At 41.9% G+C, this 8,206-nt stretch overlaps 1 non-coding gene across 1 annotated transcript; it reads right to left on the bottom strand.

Moving 5' to 3' along the window:
- Positions 1-906: 906 nt before the first annotated feature.
- On the bottom strand, positions 907-988 carry trnas-gcu (transfer RNA serine (anticodon GCU)). The gene has a single exon. It is a non-coding gene; the product is annotated as a tRNA-Ser (tRNA).
- Positions 989-8,206: the final 7,218 nt, after the last annotated feature.

Genomic DNA, 8,206 nt, shown 5'->3' with positions numbered 1-8,206 from the left:
ATCTTTGCGAGGGATAAGCTACTTTCTGCACCAGTTATTGTCCAGCATTTTATTTCATATTTTTTACAATGTAATAGCAGAGTGTTTAATTCATTTACCATTTATTGATGACCCATTGTCTTGTGTGCTATTGTTTAGAAAGTGATGACAGAATGACCATTCCGTTACCAAGGTAAGCATGTCTGTCCGCAGTAGTCAGTGGGAAGGGAATTAAATCTTTGCCTTGGGATTTGGACGCTGTGGGAACATCGGCGCAAAATCACACGTTTTAATGTGAAATGTGTGTGGTTTCTCACATGTCGACCGGCTGTGAGAAATGGAACTTTGAGTAAAAAATGGCGGGGCTCGTCCGCGAATCTCTCACATATCAAATCACATATCTCATTCCGAAGTGAGAATAAAACCCCTAGACCAACGAGCCGCCGACAGTGAAAAACGCAGCTCTCAGATTCTGACGGTAATGAGAAAAGATATTAGCCCCATCGTGCTTCTGCTATCCCTCAGAAAACTATCTAATTAATCCCCCTCTCCATAATCCTACAAATGTTATCCTTTTGAAGAATATATTCTTAATTTGAGACATGACATGAGCAAAGTACAGCATCCTTGCAAGTAAAAGGCGAATTTCAATGACAAACCGATCAGCAAGGTCAACGCTGTAAGACAACGACGAAGCGAATGGGATTCGAACCTATGCATGCAGAGCACACTAGATTAGCAGTCCATCGCCTTAACCTCTCTAATTAGTCCCCCTCGCCATTATCCTGCAAATGCTCTCCTTTTGACGAATATATTATTAATTTGAGACATGACATGAGAAAAGAACAGCATCCCTGTAATAAAAGTGGAATTTGGCGATGACGTTAAATATGAATGTCAAAACGTGGTCAAGCTGTACACCAACGACGACGAGGATGGGTTTCGAACCCAAGCATGCTGACTACAATGGATTAGCAATCCATCGCCTTAACCTCTCGGCCACCTCGCCTCTGCTTCAACAATCGTCAGCCATTCAATCTCCTGCTTTTTGTATCCAAACAGAAATAATGTGCAAGAAAGGCCACTTCACAGCTTGCTCTGCCCGTGCATGCAGATCGACAATTATGAATGCTTGCCATGAGATTCTTGAAACAAACAGCCTTCCTTTGCTTCAGGTGAGTGACTGGAAGAGATGGTTGGTTTTTCGCCAGAATCACAACAAAGAATATAAAATTTCACGTAGCGAGCTACGTTGACCGCGGAAGGACACAAACCTGCAAACTTCTGATAAATTTGCGGTTGTAATCGAAGGCAGACGCCTTATCTATTAGGCCACTCGGCCTCTGCCTGCACCAGCCGTTGTGTTATTGTGTATATTGCGAGCAAATTCGGGGCAACTGCAATATCAAGGAGCGGATTTTGGAAAAGATGAGCATATTTCGAGTGAATGAACAGGTGCACTGCGATCTGGGTGCGCACCGGCGCAGGCAAGCCAAATGTCAATTGGAACACACAGTTTAACAATTCGGTCATTGCAGCTGAAATGATACACCTTCTGAAACAATACAGGATGACCCGGGTTTATGAGAAAATCCATTTCAAAGGGAAAGATTATGAACCTGTACTGACAACCAGCCCATTTAAACAGACACAGAATAATCCGGGACTGCAAGGACATCCCCTTTGCCCAGATGCAGAATAACCCTTGACTGACAGCAGTTCCCTTTTAAAAGAATAAAGTGAGATTTCGATCATCCCTGAAGGCAATTGTGCAGTGGGGCTCAGGACCACGCGAGGCAGAGGCTGTTATTGAAGCCACAGGTGATAAACAGGCAGAAAGGAGGGAGGGACGTTAAACCAGCCCAGTCTGAAATATATAAGTATTTAACATTTTAATAAAATGAATGCATTTAAATTGTATTTAAAAAAAAATTAATTTGAGTGGTTTTAAATAAATAAATAATTGATTCTTAATCTATGTATTTTTTGATTGAACGAAGGCTGTGTGACTAGAAGAATTCAATTGGAAATGAGGGGTGCAGTCAATAAATATCCAAACACAGTAAGCCCATGGTGGAAGACAAGCCATGAGGGAAGATGTGGGATACAAGAGCGATCTTTTAAAGTCGCGTGTGTCTTTCTGTTGGATCTGACAGCAGTTGCTTGTGCTGTGAAAGAGGTCAAATGTAAGAGAGCCCCGTGCAGGCAGAACAGAAAAAGCATATTTATTTTGGAAGTTAAAAATTTAGGATTATATATAAATATACACATATATATATACATGTATAAACAAAGTCAGTCAGTCAGTCATGTCTTGTCTTGGTTTGATTTGATTTGAATTTGAAAATAAGGATGGAGGATGTCATCATATCACACAGCCCACACGCAAGCCCTACCTAAAATCGCTATATTTCTAACTTGTGTATTTTCCCTTCTTTCAGATGTGGAATAGCAAAATCCCACAGCAGATTCTTCTACCGTCAGAGAGTCCACGATAAAGTGTTCAATCAAATCAGTACGGTTTCAAGTTGCATGCAATGCATTTTTCTCACATGACAGTAAAATCGCACAGCACGTTTGCACACACACTGGCTTACGCAAAGACACAAACAAACCAAAATTCCTGCACCCTCCAAAGGCAGTTTTTGAAATTTAGAATGTGAACTCCGGGTCAGACAGCACATCACTTTTAAACAGACACAGAATGAAGCGGGTTTGATAGCACACCATTTTAAAGAGACAGAGAATGACCTCGGACAGACAGCACATCCCCTTATAAGGGACACGGAAATAGAATGAATAAAAACAGATAAATATGTAAAACTCGGCAGGTCGCGCAGATTTTGATGAGGAAGATTCCGGTTTCACGTTCTGGCGGATGATCATTCCGATATTTTAGGAAAAAGTTAAAGATTACAGATTTTTTCAACAAAAATAGCGCCTGAAAAAAATATGCAGCGAGAAAGGTCAAATGGCAACGTCTGTGATACAGTGGAACGCAGGAGTGATTAAATAATAAATGGCACAATGGAGAAAGGCAAACTGGGTGGTAATCGGACAATAACGTAACAAAGGATGGTCCAGAGGAGGTGTTAGTGGGAATAGCAGAACCATTAACAGACAATGAGAGCGGTACTTATCATCCGATACGTTGAACCTAATGTTGAGGTCAGAAGGCGAGTACATGCCTATAATATAGGGTGTCACCGCCTTTTAATCAGACCAGGCAGCTTTGCCAGCCCGGATTGAATTCTTGTCCGCTTTGAATTCGGCAGCCAAGGTTCGAATTCAAAAGGCAGCTTCTCTCATCTTTTCAGCTCTAGAGAAACAGGACGCACTCATATTCAGGGCAGAGGTGGAGATTGACACTGAATGTATGCTTATCTCAATTGAGGTGAGCTCATGCGTACAGACAGCAAGATATACTGATCAAGTATTGGACGGAACCAAACAAGGGTTTAGGTGATGCACCGAGTCACAGAGCCGAGTACCTCTGAGATATTTTAACTTTACTCAGTTTGGCGGGTTTCACTTTGCTCTGGGATTTGGATGCGAAAGGAACATCGGCGCAAAATCACACGTTTTAACGTGAAATATGTCTGTTGTCTCACATGTCGAGTGGCTGTGAAAAGCGGAACTTTGAGTAAAACATGGCGGGGCTCTTGAGGGATTTGGCCCGAGAGCTCTCGCATTTCAAATGTGATCATTTCTGAGCGAGAATCATATCCCTAGACCAACGAGCCGCCGACAGTGAAAAGCGCAGCTCTAAGATTCTGACGGTCGTGAGAAAAGATATTAGGCCCATCGTGCTTGTTCTGTCCCTCAGGGAACTATCTAAATAGTCCCCCTCGCCATTGTCCTGCAACTGTTCTCCTTCTGACGAATATATTATTATTTTGAGACATGACATGAGAAAAGTACAGCATCCCTGGAAGTAAAAGGGGAATTTGGCGATGATGTTAAATATGAATGTCAAAACGTGGTCAAGCTGTACGCCAACAACGACGAGGATGGGTTTCGAACCCAAGCATGCTGAGCACAATGGATTAGCAATCCTTCGCCTTAACCTCTCGACCACCTCGTCTCTGTTTTAACAATCGTCAGCCATTCAATTTCCTGCTTTTTGTATCCAAACAGAAATAATGTGCAAGAAGGACCAATTCACAGCTTGCTCTACCCGTGCATGCAGAACGACAATGGTGAATGATTGCCATGAGATTCTTGAAGCAAACAGCCTTCCTTTACTTCAGGTGAGTGACTGGAAGATATGTTGGTTTCTCGGCAGAATCAAAATAAACAATATAAAATTGCACATATCGAGCTAAATTGATCGCGGAAAGACTCGAACCCGCAACCTTCTGATAACTTTGTTGTTATAATCGAAGTCAGGCGCCTTATCCATTAGGCCACGCGGACGCTGCCAGCACCATCCATTGTGTTGTTGTGTATATTGCGAGCAAATTGGGGGCAACTGCAATATCAAGGAGTGGATTTTGGAAAAGATGAGCATATTTCGAGTGAATGAACAGATGCACTGCGATCTGGGTGCGCACCGGCGCAAGCAAGCCCAATGTAAATTGGAACACAACAGTTTAACAATTCGGACATTGCAGCTGAAATCATACTCCTTCACAAACTATACAGGATGACCCGGGTTTATGAGAAAATCCGTTTTAAAGGGAAAGATTATGAACCGGAACTGACAACCAGCCCATTTAAACAGACACAGAATGATCCGGGACTGCAAGGATATCCCTTTTAACCAGATGTAGAATAAACCTTGACTGACAGCAGTTCACTTTTAAAAGAATAAAGTGAGATTTCGATCATCCATGAAGGCAATTGTGCAGTGGGGCTCAGGACCACGCGAGGCAGAGACTGTTATTGAAGCCACACGTAATAGAAAGGCAGGAAGGAGGGAGGGACGTAAAACCAGTCAAAATATATAAATATTTAACATTTTAATAAAATAAATGCATTTATATTGTATTTAAAAAAATTTTAATTTGAATTGTTTTAAATAAATAAATAATTGATTCATAATCTAAGTATTTTTTGATTTAACGAAGGCTGTGTGACTAGAAGAATTCCATTGGAAATGAGGGGTGCAGTCAAAAAATACCCAAATACAGTAAGCCCATGGTGGAAGACAAGTCATGAGGGAAGATGTGGGCTACAAGGGCGATCTTTTAAAGTCGCGTGTGTCTTTCTGCTGGATCTGACAGCAGCTGCTTGTGCTGTGAAAGAGGTCAAATGTAATAGAGCCCAACGCAGGCAGAACAGAAACAGCATATTTATTTTGGAAGTTAAAAATTTGGGATTATATATAAATATACACATATATGTATACATGTATAAACAAAGTCAGTCAGTCAGTCATGTCTTGTCTTTGTTTGATTTGATTTGAATTTGAAAATAAGGATGGAGGATGTCATCATATCACACAGCCCACAGGCAAGCCTTGTCTAAAGTCGCTATATTTCTAACTTGTGCATTTTCCCTTCTTTCAGATGTGGAATAGCAAAATCCCACAGCAGATTCTTCTACCCTCAGAGAGTCCACGAAGGAGTGTTCAGTCAAATCAGTACTGTTTCAAGTTGCATGTAATGCACTTTTCTCACATGACAGTAAGGTCGCACAGCACGTTTGCACACACTCTAGCTTACACAAACACACAAACAAACTAAAATTCCTCAACCTCCAAAGGCAGGTTTTGAAATTTGAAATTGGAAATCCGGGACAGACAGCACATCCCTTTTAAACAGACACAGAATGATGAGGTTCTGAAAGCACATCATTTTAAAGAGACAGAGAATGATCTCGGACGGACAGCACATCCCCTTAAAAGGGACACGGAAATAGAATGAATAAAAACAGATAAGTATGAAAAACTCGGCAGGTCGTGCAGAATTTGTGGAGGAAGAATCCGGTTTCACGTTCTGTCGGATAATCATTCCGAGATTTTAGGAAAAAGTTAAAGATTACAGATTTTTTCAACAAAAATAGCGCCTGGAAAAAATACGCAGCGAGAAAGGTCAAATGGGAACGTCTGTGATACAGTGGAACGCAGGAGTGATGAAATAACAAATGGCACAATGGAGAAAGGCAAAGTGGGTGGTAATCGGGCAATAACGTAACAAAGGATGGTCCAGAGGAGGTGTTAGTGGGAATAGCAGAACCATTACCAGACAATGGAAGCAGTGCTTATCATCCGATACGTTGAACAAAATGTTGAGGCCAGCAGACGAGAACATGCCTACAATATAGGGTGTCACCGCCTTTTAATCAGACCAGGCAGCTTTGCCAGCCCGGATTGATTTCCTGTCCGCTTTGAATTCGGCAGCCAAGGGACGAATTCAAAAGGCAGCTTCTCTCATCTTTTCAGCTCTGGAGAAACAGGACGCACTCATATTCAGGGCGGAGGTGCAGATTGACGCTAATGTATGCTTATCTCAATTGAGCTGAACTTATGCGTACAGGCAGGAAGATATACTGATCAAATATTGGCCGGAACCAAACAAGGGTTTAGGGGATCCAACGAGTCACAGAGCCGAGTACCTCTGAGATATTTTAACTTTACTCACTTTTGGTGGGTTTCACTTTGCTCTTGGATTTGGATGCTTATGGATCATCGGCGTAAAATCACACGTTTTAACGTGAAATATGTCTGTTTTCTCACATGTCGAGCGGCTGTTAGAAGCGGAAATTTGAGTAAAACATGGCGGGGCTCGTCCGGGATTTGGCCCGTGACCTCTCACATTTCAAATGTGATCATTCCGAAACGAGAATCATAGCCGTGGACCAGCGAGCCGCCGACAGTTAAAAGCGCAGCTCTCAGATTTTGACAGTGGTGAGAAAAGATATTATGGCCCATCGTGCTTGTGTTGTCTCTCAGACACCTATCTAATTAGTGCCGCTCGCCATTGTCCTGCAACTGTTCTCCTTTTGACGAATATATTATTAATTTGAGACATGACATGAGGAAAGTACAGCATCCTTGTAAGTAAAAGGGGAATTTGGCGATGAGGTGAAATATGAATGTCAAAACGTGGTCACACTGTGAGCCAACGACAACGCGAATGGGATTCGAACCCATGCGTGCAGCGCACAATAGATTAGTAATCCATCGCCTTAACTTCCCGGCCACCTCGGCTTTGCTTGAACAATCATCAGCCATTCAATCTCCTGCTTTATGTATCCAAACAGAAATAACGTGCAAGAAAGTCCACTTCACAGCTTGCTCTGCCCGTGCATGCAGATCGACAATGATGAATGCTTGCCATGAGATTCTTGAAGCAAACAGCCTTCCTTTACTTCAAGTGAGTGACTGGAAGAGATAGTTGGTTTCTCGGCAGAATCACAACAAAGAATATAAAATTTCACTTATCGAGCTAAGTTGATCCGAGGAAAGACTCGAACCCGCAATCTTCTGATAACTTTGCTGTCATAATCAAAATCAGTCGCCTTATCCATTAGGCCACGCAGACGCTGACAGCCATCCATTGTGCTGTTGTTTATATTGCGAGAAAATTGGGGGCAACTGCAATATCAAGGAGTGGATTTTGTAAAAGATGAGCATATTTCGAGTGAATGAACAGATGCACTGCGATCTGGGTGCGCACCGGCGCAGGCAAGCCCAATGTAAATTGGAACACAACAGTTTAACAATTCGGTCATTGCAGCTGAAATCATACTCCTTCTCAAACTATACAGGATGACCCGGGTTTATGAGAAAATCAGTTTTAAAGGGAAAGATTGTGTATCGGAACTGACAACCAGCCCATTTAAACAGACACAGAATGATCCGGGACTGCAAGGACATCCCTTTTAACCAGATGTAGAATAAAACTTGACTGACAGCAGTTCCCTTTTAAAAGAATAAAGTAAGATTTCGATCATCCATGAAGGCAATTGTGCAGTGGGGCTCAGGACCACGTGAGGCAGAGACTGTTATTGAAGCCACAGGTGATCGACAGGCAGGAAGGAGGGAGGGACGTAAAACCAGCCCAGTCTGAAATATATAAATATTTAACATTTTAAGAAAATAAATGCATTTAAATTGTATTTAAAAAAAATCGAATTTGAGTTGTTTTAAATAATTAAATAATTGATTCATAATCTATGTATTTTTTGATTGAACGAAGGCTGTGTGACTAGAAGAATTCCATTGGAAATGAGCGGTGCAGTCAATAAATACCCAAACAAGGTAAGCCCATGGTGGAAGACA

The sequence above is a fragment of the Pristiophorus japonicus genome, unplaced genomic scaffold (genome assembly GCF_044704955.1).
Source record: "Pristiophorus japonicus isolate sPriJap1 unplaced genomic scaffold, sPriJap1.hap1 HAP1_SCAFFOLD_529, whole genome shotgun sequence".
NCBI classification, from domain to species: Eukaryota; Metazoa; Chordata; class Chondrichthyes; family Pristiophoridae; genus Pristiophorus; species Pristiophorus japonicus.
This window is presented reverse-complemented; position numbering and strand designations above follow the sequence as displayed.